Genomic DNA, 16,339 nt, shown 5'->3' with positions numbered 1-16,339 from the left:
TCCATGTCTAACTATTTTCTGTCTTACAGGTCATTGGAGGAAGTGTTCAAGTATTCTCAGGATATTCCGATATCAGTACTCATCCAAAGATAGAAGCGGGAAAAATCACCAAATTCAGAATGTTATCTTGGGCATATTTCCATATCGAATGTAGGACATATATATTTTGCCTCATTTGTGTTATATATATATATATGATATCTTTGTTAATGAATTAATATATACATCTAAAACTTTATCAATGATGTGAGTTTGAGTTTGCAGTTTGGAGAGTGCGGAAGAATTAGGACGAGGATGTTTGGGGTGATGTTAATTGAAATTGAAAGTATTAGTGAGTTTAGAACTGATGTGAAAAGAGAGAAATGGTGGAGAGGAATAGGGTAAGTTTGAATCTTTATTTTTGTTTCGTAGTTTGTTTGTGATAATTAGATAATAATGGGGTAATTTATAAAATAAATAAATATAAATTCAAAATTAACTTTTTTCTTTTTAACTTTTGATTTTTTTTTTAACAACATTAGTCAATTTGGACTGTGTTTGCTAACGAAATCAACTTCAATTTATCTGTTTCTCAACTTTTAAACCACATAGTTTATGTTTGAAAATGGCATAAACCATGTGGTCTATTTTTGTACTTTTCACTAGATTATTTTAATTGGAATTTGAAATTTTGAAACAGTAAGTGGATTGCTAAATACCTCCAATTTTTACTTATCACCGCCCCCTCTCGAACATTTCTACCCTTTGCATAATTTTGAAAGGAAAAGGACTAATGATCCATCCGGTACGTTTTCTTTTGCTTAATTTCAATCGAAAACATTAGTTTCGTCTTCGGAATTGGAGATGGAATTCATTGAACAAGCACTAGGCGGGAGAAATTCCCGCCTAGCCTTAGGGCAGGCGGGACAAACATCCGCCTACCCTAAGGCCAGGCTGGTGATTCACCCGCCCGTCCAAGGGTAGGTGTGTATTTCATCTGTTCACCTTTAGGGGGGGGGGGGGGGGGCTCGAAATTGGAAAAAAAGCCAATACCAAGTTACCAAAGCGTCTGATTGTTGTTTTGATGTTAAATTTGTATTTATCTATCAACGTAAGTATGAAATATTGTAAAGTAAATAAGAACGTAACTTAATTAGACAAATTACTAATTGGATTGGAGTAGATAATAATGGAAATGTTTGGGGTTTACATGCGAATTTCAATTAGAGTAAATAAGAACTGATGTTCTTTGATTGGTTTATCATTTTTCAGACTTCTGGGGTTGGAGGTAGTTCGGGACATCAGCATACTACCAGACGTGTTGTCATTGCCTCTGCTCGAAGGAGCCGGGACCAGGAGAGGCTGATGGCGGACGCCCAGAGGGCGCACGTGGTACAACGTCAACACATTAGAGCTGATGAGCAGGGTGATGTTGCCATGGACGTGGATGGCTCAAATCATCACGCAGACGATAGGATCCCACTGTTGAATATACGATAGAGATATAATAGAAAAGGTACAATGTGTTTAATGAATTTCCCTCAATCAGGATTGATCATAGAGCCTTGTATATATAATAGATTACATGAGTTAGAGTTTAACTAGAATTGCCAATACGTAATATAGATAAACATAAACACTAGTTATTAGATAACTCTAAACAAGCCTAATAGTTATCTGTTAGTATCTGATGATAGCTAAAGAGATAATTAACAATAATTATCTCTAACACCCACCTCCTTATGTGTTAAGGGGTAGAGGCGGCCGATTTGTTGCTACTGAGTCGTTATCCGGTAAATAATTTACATTCTTGTTTTATTTTGTTATTAGTTTATTTTAGTTATTATTATAAGATTTCAATTGTTTAAATGTTTTATGTGTAATATAATTTTAGGGAGCAGCAAACGCTTCAGGGATGCTACTGGTGAGGATTCAGTGGTGACGGAGCAGGTCCCCGCCGGTCCTATTGATGGTTCTGTGATTCCCCATTTCTTGGGACATATTGCTATTGGGATTTGGAGAGGGGATCCTCAGATGCCATACTAGATCGAATTATAAATAAAATAATTTCCTTAAATTTTAGTTAACCTAATCACTTCTATAATTTATAGAGATCAAATTATAAATAATTTAGTGACAATCTAAGCATTAAAGTTGCTCTAAAAATTATTTAGAGTATTGTGGAATAAAAAGAGAAAGTTTCAGTCAAATTTCAAACGTCATCGGAGCCGGTCACTGGAATCCGTCGATCGAAAAATCAAGTTGAGCAAATGACGAAACTGGTTATGTCACCTTATGCCTTACACTCCCAGTAAGTTAGAAACACCTCCAAAACGCTTAATTTAACCGGATAAGTTGAAAATTAGAGAAGATTGTCGGCTTCCCGGTGAGTCTCCGATCAATGGTAAATCATCCTTGCATGGTCCAATTACCGACTTATCCAAGGGTTTTCTAACCTTCTGAGTCCATTTGTGGGGTTAGAATCGCGAAAAGAAGAAGATAAGGTGAACAAACATAAGGGGTAACCAAAGTGACGAATCTTCTTCCTTCAATTGATGTCTAAAAACATAAAATAATATCCTCTAAAACTTACTTAGGCGTGAACTACATGATGAGACACTACAAGAAAAACAGTAATTACCAATGTTATCAAACCCGGACCCGACCAGTCGGTCGGACCGATTCGACCAAGAACCGATAGGCAGTCCGGTCCGAGCTTGTTTGGGTTGATGAACCCTCTAAAAATCGGTGTGAACCGACAGTGGACCGGTTCGATCGGTGGTTAAACCAGAAACCGGCCAACCCGGTTCATACCGGTTGTTACTTTTAAAAAAAAATTAAGGAAAAAAAATTTAATGGAAAGAAAGGAAAATATAATTTAAGGAAAAAAAATTTAATGGAAAGTTTAAAAAAGAAAAAGACATAAAATCTAGCAAAAGGAGACCGGGCTTCACTTGTCCGTTTTGAGTTTATAATATATCGTTAAAAAGACCGCATTTCATAGAATACGTTTACATATTTCAAGTTATTCTAAATTCTATTTATCCGTTATATATTTAAGTCTCAAGTTGACAAAAAATAACAAACCAAAAGTTGTTTATTGTTTTGGATATATATAATTTATAAAAATAATTTTAAATTTTTTTTTTTGGGTAAGAAAGGAAAGGAAAAAAAACAAAACCAACAAAAAACCTACACCGGGATCAGTCTAGGAAGGCTGACTCCAATCCTATCCTCTAGGAGAGAAGGCAAAAGAAAAGAAGGAGGAACAGATAGGGTAGAAACACCTAACATTCTCCCATGCCCAGCAGCTGCTAAGCGATCCGCCACGCGGTTTTGCTCCCTAAAAATATGGGAGAAATTAAGATACTCAAAGGCAGGACGAAGCCTCAAAATAGCTTTGATGAGATTCTGGTTCTTCAGACAAAAGCCTGGCTATCTGAAATCCTGTTAATAGCCTCCAGATTATCAGATTCCACCGAGAGCTTTTTAACACCCATGCGAATGGCGAGTTTAATACCTGACAAGATACCCCAGAGCTCCGCAGAAAAGGAGGAGCCCGTCCCCAAGTTATGGGTAAACCCCGCCATCCAATTGCCACCAGCATCCCGAAGAACTCCTCCAGCAGCAATTCTGCCATTGCTAAGGCAGGAGCCATCAGTATTCAACTTAGCAAACCCTTCTCTAGGCTTACTCCAGCCAACTAGCAGGATCTCTTTATCCGGGGAGGGGCGAACAAGGGAATCTCTTTCAAAGCTTTTAGTAATAACAAAGAGCTTCTTCGAGAAGAAAAACAGTAAATCAGGAATAAGGACAGCCTTACCCGCAAATAATTCTTCATTCCTCCACTTCCAGATTTGGTGACAAGTAATAGCAAAGAGGATGGCACCGTGCTCCATGTTGGCCAGCAAGTTCCCCTTGGCTCCTTGAGAGAACCAGTCCCCTTCAGAAAAGGCCATGAAGGAAGGGAGGATGTGATGAGGGAGGATCCCTTCCCAGATCTTCTTACTATTTGGGCAATCCCTCAAGGCATGGCACAAGGTTTCCACATTGCCTCTGCATCTACTACAGGCACTAGACTCAGTCAAGTGCCTTCTGTGCCTATCCGCATTCGTAAGGAGCCTGTCTTTGATACCCAGCCAAAGGAAGCTCCTGATACGGTAAGGGATCTTGAGGGACCATATGGACTTCCAAATCTCCAAGGGAGGATCAGCCCTATTAGGGGTAAAAGCTTCATAGGCCGATTTACAAGAATAAGTACCATTATTCGTCAAGGCCCAACAATGTCTATCCTTATCCTCCTCTTGATTGCTAATCTTCACTCCTCTAATGTTAAGAAGGGTCTCCAGACTAAAGAAAGAGTCGAACTTTGACCAGATCCAGTCTCCCTCCGAGTCCACCACATCAGCAATTTTCCAGGAAAGGAGATCAACCGACGGAGGGGCATTACACACATCAATCAGCGGTTTATCACCAATCCAGGTGTCATACCAGAAGCTAATAGATCTACCATTACCCACCTCCAGGCCAATCCCCGTACAGAATTCAGCAAACACGGCACTGAGCCCTTTCCAGAGGAAGGAACAGCTAACAACCCTCTCCTTCGGGCCACCAAAGATTCTATCTTTCCGATACTTCCCGCACAAGAGACGGACCCAAAGAGAGGAGGGGCATTGCCACATTCTCCAAAGAAGTTTCATTAACAGGACTTTATTATTGTCCTTTGCCTGCCTAATACCAAGACCCCCCTGTTTTTAGGCTGGCAAGCTTCCTTCCACGGCACCAGGTGAACCTTTCTCCCATCTCCAGACTCACCCCACAGGAAACGCCGATTTATCTTATCCAGGTCACTAAGGACAGGCTCAGGAAGCTTACAGGCCTGCATGATGTGGTTCGGAGCAGCGCAGTTAACTGACTGGATCAAGGTAAGGCGACCTGCAAGGGAAAGAGAATTAGCTTTCCAGCTAGCACACAAACCATTAGTTTTGTCCAAAATATCCTTGAAAGAGGCTTTGGAAACCCTGTCACTGTGAAGAGGAACCCCAAGATACTTCCCCAAAGAGTTCGTCAGAGGTATGCCAGAGAGCTCACTCAGTCTGCTGCACAAGCTATTGTCCATATTTTAAATTAATTATATATATTTAATATATATAAATATTATTTATTTATTTATTTATTTATTACGTCATCCGGTTCGACCAATCTGAGCCATCCAGTCCGACCAAGTGACCCGTGACCTAGTCACCAATCCGGTTTGATGTCCGGTCCGATTCTGATAACATTGGTAATTACCAACCAAAAATCTAGTTGCTATATCGGTCTCTAACACGGTTTTGCAACCAACTTTGAAACCGTATTTTTGTCTCAAATGTGTTTAAGAAATCTAATTATCATCTTTGCACTTAATGACAATGTTTTGCAACCACATCGGTTGCCATTTTGCAACTGATTTGAATCTGGTCTCAAAGTTTGGTTGTTAATCACCGTTTTTCTTGTAGTGAGAGTTTTGTTTCAGTATATGGAACAGAGAAAACGGTTAAGAAATGAGGAAGTTATAGTGTTTGGAAGATTAAGATTAAGTGAATTTGTAAATAATGGGAAAGGGGAAGAAGGATCTATCATTCATGGGGATCTTTTTCTTCCTTCATAAGGTAAAAATGCTGCTTAGTTCTTCCTTACTAGGGTTGTAATCGAGCCAAGCCTAGCCGAGCTGAGTTTTGGCCTGCTCAAGCTTTGCTCGCTATAAAATTAATGAGCCGAGCTTCGAGCTTGTTTCAAGCCCAAAATCCTATTTGAATTTGGTTCATTAAAAAAAGTATCTAACCATAAATTGGTTGTGAGTAAATCGTTAATTATATTGGAGTATTAGTTAGTCGTTCGAAATATATTCTTTCACCCATGGGTACCCGGCTCTAATGGGACTATAAATACCTGTATAAAAAGGTATGAGATGGGTATGAGATCAAAACCATTACTTGTTAGAGTAATGGGACGGGTATGTGACCTCCTAGGGTATCCGGTACCCGTCATAACGTTTTTATATATTAAAAAAACATTATTGTGTTTTAGATGTAAGATGTGCGATTTAAATACCATTTTTTTATTCTTCAACTATTAAGTAATGTCACTAAGCCATTTATTTTTATTGATTAAGGTTCAATTTGTTCAATTTTTAGATTGATGATTTATTAAATTTATACTTTGTTAAGTCTGTAATATTTTTGTTTTATTTATTGATTCTTAACGGGTAAGGGTGTTTATGGGTATCCGTGAATTAAATAAGACGGATATGAGATGCAAAATATATACCTATTAAGATAATGGAAAGAGTACGGATAATTAAAAAATAAACGGATAAGGATTTGAGAATTGGAGTATCCGCGTTTAGCCTGCCAGTTGCCATCCGACACATGTCCACTTAATTTATATAATCAATTAAAAAAGGATTTTATTATTTACAAAAAGAAAGAAATATCAATGCCTTCCCCTTCTTCCTCCTCAAAGCTCAATGCCGCCATTCTCACCTCTCACCCTTCGCAAATTATCAACTCGTCAATCTTTACTGCAGCCATTTCTCTACCAATTTCCATTGCAGCTCTTCCACACTGTCTGCAATCAAAAGCTTTACTACTTCCATTGTTTTAATTTCAAAGTATAATATCTGAATTTTCAAAGGTTTTTTTCTAAATTTTTCACAAAAAGATGAAAGGTTTTTTTGTTTAACATTAGTATTGCATCCCACTGAATTTACCATAAGCAGTGGGTTTTTGTATTAAATCCAAAACATCTCTATAAGTGTCTGCAAATAAGAAATTGACATTTAGGAGTTTGGTTTAATGTAATTAGCTTCTGTACTTTGCAATTGAATTCTGAAACATTTATTAACTCTCTTCGGACAATGGAGATTGGAGGAGGTGGAAGATGGCGGTGAAGATCCGAAGCGGCACCGGAAAAGCTTGTTGAAGATGGCAGCACTGAACTTTAAGGAGGAGGAAGAAGATAATGCGCTGATATTCTTTCTTTCCCGTGCTGATAGTTTTTTTTTAATTGATTATGTAAATTAAGTGGATATGTGTCGAAATATGGCAGGTGTTTTAAGTGAGTTGGAGCACCTGGTGCTTAATATAAAATCCCCTATTTCAGAGTCAAACCTGCACGAAGTTGAAGGGAAGCCAACTGCTCATTTAATCGGCCTAAATTGGTCCCAATACTGCGAAAGCAATCTCCCGGCGCATTTCAGGTCTTGAGCTTGGGTCTTCAAGAATGGGGTTTGTAACTTCTTCAAGTTTCTCTTTCAACAGGTTAATTAGGCATTTCATGGTTTTTTTTATGTTTTATATTCTATCTAAATTTCAGGCAACTGCGTGATTATTTGTACGCTTGGATTAATCATGGGCTTATTGAAGTTTTATGCAGTTACTTTTATGCTAATGGCGGAGGTGTTGAAAATTCGGAGCTGGATTGAGTAGGAACAGGTACACCTAATTGATCCTTGTCTTTCAGTTTGTATGGATATTCACTTTGATTGTGTTTTGCATGCTCAGTTCTACTCTACAAATTACAAAATCTGAAATCTATTGACTCTGCTTATCTCTGGGGATGAGATGGACATAGAGTGATAAAGCATTTCTCTTTTTATTGGTTGGGTCTATTACTAACAAATAGAGAGGAATATGAGGATACTTTTACACAGACAAGAAATGGAAATGAACTACACTGCTTGTATAGGATTATATACCCGACCATTATTCTTAGCAGCAGAGATTATAGCATATTTCATCACACTCAGGAAAAGAAAAACGACTAAGCTATGCTTCTTATATTGAATCTATGCTGTCATATATCGAACTAATAGTGAAAACAGTGCTTAGAAAGTCTTGTGCTAACATTTAAAGAGGTTTATAGGGGATAGGGATTAGGTGGAGATCATTTTTTCTCTTTACTACAATGCTAAAAATCTCAACCATGTCAAGATTTTCAGGCGTCATTCCTGTAGGCATTTTCCAGTCAAAATGATACAGCAGTTGTGCCAGTGGAAACTCAACATTAATCATACCATATGTTATTGGCACATTCTTCTTCCGGCACCAAATGGTAGATATTCAAAATTAGTTCCTCTGTAATCCATTGAGTTATCTATGAATCTCTCTGGATTAAATTTCTCGGCTTCATTCCAGTAATTAGGATCCCTTCCCATCGACCATACATTAACCATAACCTTAGATTTCACAGGAATTTCATAACCATTAATCGAACACTTTTCTCTAGATTCTCTTGGTATTAATAATGCAATTGGTGGGTGTAATCTTAGAGTTTCCTTTATTACAAGCTTTAAGTAGACCAGTTCATCAAGTCGTGATTCATCAACGTTCCCTTGTGTACCGAAGATTCGTCTCACTTCTTCTTGTGCCTTTTCCATTACTTTTGGGTTTTTCATCAGCTCTGACATTGCCCATTGTATTGTAGTAGACGATGTCTCAGTACCAGCAGGAAACATGTCCTGAATTAAAATAATAACAATAATAACAATTACTTCAGATAATCGCAAACGATCCAGTTAAACATTATTCACCGCATAGTACTCATTTAACTAGCTCGAAATCGGATGAAGTTCATCTGATTTCTTATCTCCTTCCCAACAATAAGAAGTTGGATGAACTTCATTCCACTTCCTTGCAATGGGAAGTCGGATGAAGTCATCGGACTTTTTTGTTGGGAAGCTTAATCCAAGCATTACGGAGCAAAAATCCAATTACTTGGTGATTATGAAGCTTAAAAAGAGAAGAGAGGGAACTAACCAGTATGACTGCTTTGATATTGTCATCTGTTAAAGGGAATTGAAGATCTCCTTGATCCTGAGCATTCACAAGCACATCTATAAGATCTTCAGTGAGATTACTTCCTGTCGCCCTTCTAGCTCTATGTTGGTCAATGATGTTTTGAAATATTACATCTATCTTTTTCTGATGCCTCTCCATTTTAGATATGATTCCACTTAGCACTCCAAAAACTTTGACGGAAGGATACAAATCAGCAAGATTAAACCCTGAAGCAGCTTCTACTATAACCTTAAGAGCTTCTATGAAAGTATCTTCTCCCTCCCATATCTTACCAAATGCACTTCTCGAAACGATGCTATAAATTAAAGAATTAGCCATCATGGTAAAATTGATGGGTGATCCTGCAGCTGCATCGGAAGATATGGATGTAATGAGTTTTGATACTTGTTCCTCCCTGATAGATCTGAATGACTCCACACGTTTTACAGTGAGTAGCTCGACTGTGCAAATTTTTCTCAGTTGTCTCCAGTAGTCTCCATAGGGTGCAAATACGATGTCTGAATAATTATAAGTTGTAAGAGTTAATGCAAGGAGACGGGGTCTTTGAGCAAAGGTGATATCATGGGTTTTCATAATCTCTTTAGCAGTTTCAGGTGCAGACATTACAATGGTTGTGAGTGTTGAATCTAGGGTTAGATAGATGAGAGAATTATGGAGATAGACAGATAAGTAATAGGCACAATAATGAATTGAATCAGCTTAATGATTCTGACTCAGAGGCCTTGTATTTATAGTGAGCCAATAATAGTTTGTATAGGAATATAATACATAAGTATAGTCGTATTAGAACTCTACCTAGCTAGGAATATAGACAGAGTAAAACTCTAACTAGATAGGAATCTATTTACAGGGATAATTAGAATATTATCTCTAACACCCCCCCTCAAGCCGATGGCGGGCACGAACGAAGAGGCGGGAGCGTAGCATCGTGAAACGAGCCGGAGCTAGCGGCTTGGTGAGTATGTCTGCAACCTGATCATCGGTTGGAATAAATCTGACACTGAGAAATCCTCTGTGAACTTGTTCACGAACAAAATGATAGTCTAGCTCAATGTGTTTCGTGCGAGCATGAAACACTGGATTTGAGGTGAGATAGATTGCTCCAACATTATCACACCATAACTGAACCGGGGTGGGTAATGGAAATCCGAGATCCGAGAGAAGAGATTTGAGCCATAGAAATTCGGCAGTGGCATTTGCTACTGCTTTGTATTCGCTCTCCGTTGAGGATCTGGCTATTGTGGGTTGCTTGCGGGTCTGCCACGATACAATGCTGGATCCAAGATAGACACAGAAGGCACCCGTGGATCGTCGATCATCAGGACACCCTCCCCAATCACTATCTGAGTAGCAGTGGATGTGCTGTATTGGTTTGACAGACATGACTATGCCAAAATCTGATGTACCCTGAACATAGCGTAAAACCCTCTTGACTCCTTTCCAGTGTTCATCAGTTGGACAGTGTAGAAACTGACATAATTTGTTAACTGCAAATGCAATGTCAGGTCGAGTGAATGTTAAGTATTGAAGTGCCCCCATAATGCTTCTATATTCATCTCCAGAGGTTAAGTTGGTGCCTAGCTCCTTTGAAAGTGTTGGTGTGGTGGCCATGGGCGTTAGTGTGGGCTTGGAGTCAATCATCTTCACTCTGTCGAGGATGTCAGCCACATACTTGGCTTGACACATGTGAATGCCATCCTTCTCATATCGGATCTCTATTCCAAGAAAGTATTCTGCTTTGCCAAGATTGCGGATGGGAAACTCACGTTCGATGGCTGCAATAGTGTTGGTGATGTGTGCAGGGTGGTTCCCTGTTATGAGTATATCATCAACATAGCACAGAATGTAACTTTTTTAAGTATCGGTGCATCTGATGAACAAAGAGTTGTCAGCCTGTGACATTTTGTACCCTAGGGAGAGGAGGAATGTTTGAAGGCGAGTGAACCATTCTCTCGGTGCTTGCTTCAATCCATAGAGACTCTTTTTGAGAAGGCAGACATGATCTGGTCGGTCACTATCTCGAAACCCCTGCGGTTGTTCCATATATATGGTTTCTGATAAGTTTCCATGGAGAAAAGCATTGGAGACATCTAGCTGATTGACGAACCAGTTGTTCGCTGCTGCGATGGCAAATACAGACCTGATGGTTGTGGCTTTGATTACTGGACTGAATGTTTCTTTGTAGTCAATCCCAGCTTTTTGAGTGAATCCACGTGCTACTAAGCGGGCTTTGTGACGCTCAATGGTTCCATCAGACTTCTTCTTTGTACGAAAGAGCCACCTGGAGGTGATGACATGCTGATCATGTGGTCTCGGTACAAGTTGCCATGTTCCATTGTCCAGAAGAGCTTGGATCTCTTCAGACATTGCAGTACGCCATTCTGCTTGTTTGTTGGCTTTACTGAAGCACGTGGGATCCACTGTGCCATTTGGATGTGTAGCTAATAGTCCCTCAAACCTTCCTCTTGACTGAAGAGATGACTGTCGAAGTTGCATATAATGTTGTCGTGGACCAATCAGCGGTGCATTGCGAGGCCTGGGCCTTTCAGGTGGAATAGGAGCATGTGGTGCACTTTCAGGAGGAGGAGAATCTGTTTGTGGCATGATGTTCTCCTTATTAGGAATTGCATTCTGTATTTCCGGTGTGATGATGTCCGCAGCATCAACTGGAGTGTTATCTTCAACATTAGGATCATTCTGAGAAACAGGTGTTGATGCAGCAGGGACCACTGGTGACAGATATTAAGGTGGAACTAAAGGAGCACTGTGTGTGGCTTCAGAGTCAGGAGGAGTAGTTGGGGTTCCAGGATGAGGTCCAGGTGTGATGGGTGCAGAGTATGGAACCAGGTTAGAAGAAGATACTATAGGGTTGGGATTAGAGAAATTACCTAGATACGGGCCGAGTAGAGATGGTAGTTGACACGATGTGCTTACCCTTGAGTTGCTAGATGAAGGTGATGATGCAGTGATTGTTGATGCAGGAAAGACTTCTTCATTGTGCTGCACAAACTTGCAGATGTATATGCGTCCGGTGGCATATTCAAGACAGATATCCCAGGAATGATTTTCTGATGGACCAAGGTAGACACATAGCTTGGAGCGAAAATCAAATTTGTGCTGATTGTATGGACGAAGAAGGGGATAAATACCACTGCCAAAAATGCGTAAGGCCTTATAGGCAGGTTGTTTCTTGTAGAACAAGAAATAGGGTGACTCGTTGTTTAGGATTTTGGTAGGTAAGTAGTTAATTAGCCTAATGCTGTGTATCATGGCATAGTTCCAAAATTTTGGAGGTAAAGATGCATTGGCTAGCAAAGTAAGGCAAGTGTCAACAACATGTCTAATTTTCCTCTCAGCTATACCGTTTTGTGCATGAGTGTGAGGGCATGCAATCTTGTGTATAATGCCATGGCGTTTGAAAAAAGGTTGTAGTTTTTGAAACTCCCCCCCAAGATCAGAGTAAATGTTCTTAACCCTTGCACTATACTGATTAGAGATCATGGCATAAAAATCACAGAAGGTTGAAAAAACATCACTCTTATTCTTTAAACAAAAAACCCATCCAAATCTGGCGAATTCATCAATGATTATTAAAAAATAACGGTGGCCAAGACAAGAAGTAACTGGAGCTGGCCCCCAAACATCCAGATGTAAGTTTTCAAAAGTAAATGTGCTAAAGCGACTAATAGATGGTAAAGAGCTCCTAGCAAGCTTGCCTAATGGACAAAAAGAACATTTGCTAACTGGTTTTGAAGAGGATAGATTGTTTCCTTTGAGAACTGAGCTGACTGTCTGATTCTGACAATGTCCAAGCCGTGCATGCCACCTTTCAAAAGACACCTTCTCTCCAACTAGCGCCTCTTTCAGGGTGGGTGTAAGCACATAGAGTCCATCTTTACTCGGGCCCCGTAACAGGATTTCCCCAGTTGTTTGGTTCTTCACAAGAAAATGGTTAGGCCAAAATTCAAAGAAACATGAGTTGTCACGGGTAAATTTTTGAACAGATAGTAAAGATTTGGTAAGCTTGGGAACAAGTAGGGCATCATTAATTTTCAAATTATTGATACTTGAATTTCCAAAGTGAGAAATTTGCAAACCTTGACCATTGCCAAACTGAACTGTATCATATCCTGGATATGGCTGCATTTGTTGAAGTTAAGCCGGATTTGCCGTCATGTGATTAGTTGCTCCTGTGTCTGGGTACCACGGCTGATTAGGACCCATGAATGGATTCAGTGGTTGGTGCCATGCCATGTGCGCTTGTGGTCCAGGATTGTATTGTGCTCTTGAATTGTTCTTAGGTCTTTTGCATTTGTCAGCCCAGTGGCTTGGGTCACCACAATTATAGCACTTGCCACTTCTTCTTTTCTTTGGATTCTGCTTCTTTGCTTGATTTGCTTCCATGGTGGATACATTAGCCTCAGGTTGAAGCAAAGTTGTCTTTCTGGTTGATTGAATCATGCCCTCAACTATCTTCAAGCTATGCAAAATCTCTTGATAGTTGATGTTTGTACCGCGCTGAGTTACAAGATTCTGAACAGTGGAGCGATACTCTTCTGCTAAACCTTTGTAAAGGACTGACGATAGTAGATGCCGAGGATAAGGATTTCCTGAGGCAGCCAGATCATCAAGGATGGATTTCACTTTTTGCATATATGCCGTAACAGACATTCCTCCTTGCTCAAGTTCATGCAGTTCGACTCCCATCTGAAACTGCTTGCTGCCTGTAATCAGCCCGTAGGCATCCTCTAAGGCTAGCCAAATGTCATGTGAATATTTGAGATATGCAATCTCAGAAAACACCTCTTCGGTGATTGAATTTAGGAGCAAAGTCCTAACCACATTTTCTACATCATCCCATTGAATAAACGATGGATTTATGATTAAATCCGCAGCTGATGTCACAAAACCTGTTCTAGGAATAAATTTGGGTGGTGGTGGTGTTGAACTAAGAATGTGAGGAAGAAGATGATAGGTTTGAAGGGTAGATTCCATGGACATTCTCCATGCTTTGTAGTTGTTCGGGTTTAATTTGATGTTGATGTTGATGTTTGTGGGTGGTTGTCTAGGTTGTTCAACATGAGTGGGTATAGGTTCTGGATGGACAGGATTGTTTGTATTATGAGGGATGGATGAAGAAATAAAATCATGTCTAACATTGGTTGACGGTGCATTAACAGTGTTGTGAAAAGAATTTGAGAAGAAGGATGGTGAGGGATCATGAGATAATTGAGTATTGTAACAAAATGGTGAAGTATGAGATTCAGAAATAACCTGATTTTGGTTACTAGCTTCAGCCGCCTGATATGCTGCTAGGGCAGCCAAAACTGATGGAGAAAATAAGGTTGGAGGTGTTGCAGATTGTTGTACCTGAACGAATTGTTGCTGAATCGGAACTTGTGGATTCCGTGTTTGTGGAATAGCTGCCTGATATGCCGCGAGTGCGGCTAGAATTTCCGCGTTTTGGTCCTGCGTTGGTGTCGCGGTTTGCCCTAGGGGCTGTTCGCGCACCGCTGTCGCGGTTGGAGGAATCGCCGGTTGTACGAACAGCGACGTCGAAGGATGGTTCTGCACAGTGGCAGCCGCGAGGAATGGTGCGGCAGGTTCCTGAATCGGAGCTTGTACTCCGGCCGCTGTCGTTACCACGGCAGACGGCGCATGACGCGCCTGTGCGATTGCCGCCCTTCCGCTGGCCGCTTGATAGGCCTCGAGCGCCGCGCGGACCTCCGGAGGGAAGGTGTCACCGACGGTATGCGTTGATGGTGCGGCGGCTGCTGCAGTTGGCGGGTTGAGGAAGACAGAATCCCCGGTGACGAACGGCGAGGTAAATCGCCATCCCGACGACGCGAAGGAACCACCATAGGCGTCGCTAGTTTTCTGGGCAGCGGCGACGTCAGACGCGGCTGCGGGTTCGATCCGGACGGCAGCGACTCCGGCCGCGGCGGCGGCTGCGGCCGCGGCTTTGTATTGTGTAAAAGTGGGTGATTGAGGATGATCAGAGGATTCGGAGGATGCGGAAGTGGATAGCTCTGATACCATGTTGAATCTAGGGTTAGATAGATGAGAGAATTATGGAGATAGACAGATAAGTAATAGGCACAATAATGAATTGAATCAGCTTAATGATTCTGACTCAGAGGCCTTGTATTTATAGTGAGCCAATAATAGTTTGTATAGGAATACAATACATAAGTATAGTCGTATTAGAACTCTACCTAGCTAGGAATATAGACAGAGTAAAACTCTAACTAGATAGGAATCTATTTATAGGGATAATTAGAATATTATCTCTAACAGTGAGTTCCCCAAGTTGAAGATGCATAATAGGTCCATAGATTTTGGCTAAGTCTTTGAGGCGGGGATGTGGAAGAGAGGTAATTAAGTGGTGGAGACTCCCTATTAGAGGTAGCGTCCATGGTCCTGGTGGTAGATTTTTGGTTGAGTTTTTGTTCCCAAATATTAATCTTAATACCAGGAAGATGAAGATTAGAAATGGGAAAAGGATTTGGAATTGGAGGAATTCCATGATCAAGAAAACTGGAAAGTAGTGAAGAAAGGAAGGAAGAAAGGAAGTTGTGGGTTGATTAGGATTTTACAATTCATCTTATACTACCATTCTAGCTTTGTTTTTTAGTTAGATGGGATCTCATCATGTGCATGTAGTCACTAATTATAATTGTTTTTTCTTTTAAAATGATATCACGTCCATTTTTATTGGCATTTCAACAAGTAAGCTCACTAAATAATTAGTAGCTAAACATATTACTAAATAATTGCCATGTTACACGAGCCAAATCTTTTATTTAGATTTTGCCGGTTGATTAGATTTTACATTTATATTAATCATATAGGCATGTATACGACAGCGCAAACTATAAGTTAAACAAATTTAAATGTATGTAATTATGGGTTAATTTCAAATATAACCCCTGTGGTTTCAAGTTTTAGCAAATAAATACATGTGGTTTGATTTCGAGCAAATAAATACATGTGGTATGCTCTGTTTTTCAAAAACGCGGAAACGGATGATGACGCCGTCTATATGCTGACTTGGCCGAGGGTAATTAAGTCAATAAGAGTTAATTTCAAATAAATTGTTGTGGTTTGCGTGTTTTTTACAAATACGTACCTGCGGTTTGGATATTTTTACAAATAGGTACCCGTGGTTTGGATGTTTTTGCAAATAGGTACCCGTGGTATAACAAACCATAAACAAAAGCTTAATTTAGACAAATACATGTGGTATAACAAACCATAAACAAACGCTTAATTTAGGCAAATAGGTACCCGTGCTATAACAAACCACAATATTTGCCTAAATTAAGCATTTGTTTATGGTTTGTTATACCACGGATATCTATTTGCAAAAACATCCAAACCACGGGTATCTATTTGCAAAAATATGCAAACCACAGGTACCTATTTGCAAAAAAACACGCAAACCACAACAATTTATTTGAAATTAATTTTTATTGACTAGATTACCCTTGGCCATGTCAGCATATAGACGGTGTATTTAC

General features: G+C 40.0%; 1 protein-coding gene and 1 pseudogene across 8 annotated transcripts in view; one reads left to right on the top strand and one right to left on the bottom strand.

Moving 5' to 3' along the window:
* Window positions 1-2,836, top strand: part of LOC136219223 (uncharacterized) — a 35,265-nt gene extending 32,429 nt beyond the window's left edge. For 3 of the 8 annotated variants that reach the window (XR_010684086.1, XR_010684079.1, XR_010684087.1), the window contains 4 exons: window positions 30-150; window positions 265-380; window positions 1,252-1,772; window positions 1,874-2,836. The gene's annotated coding sequence lies outside the window, so the exon portion shown is untranslated. The remainder of the gene's footprint in view (window positions 1-29; window positions 151-264; window positions 381-1,251; window positions 1,773-1,873) is intronic. The other 5 variants (XR_010684089.1, XR_010684082.1, XR_010684080.1 and 2 more) reach the window with 4 other exon arrangements.
* Window positions 2,837-7,868: 5,032 nt separating this feature from the next.
* LOC136220861 (premnaspirodiene oxygenase-like) lies at window positions 7,869-15,533 on the bottom strand (annotated as a pseudogene).
* Between the last annotated feature and the right edge of the window lie 806 nt (window positions 15,534-16,339).

The sequence above is a fragment of the Euphorbia lathyris genome, chromosome 2 (assembly GCF_963576675.1).
Source record: "Euphorbia lathyris chromosome 2, ddEupLath1.1, whole genome shotgun sequence".
NCBI lineage: Eukaryota > Viridiplantae > Streptophyta > Magnoliopsida > Malpighiales > Euphorbiaceae > Euphorbia > Euphorbia lathyris.
This window is presented reverse-complemented; position numbering and strand designations above follow the sequence as displayed.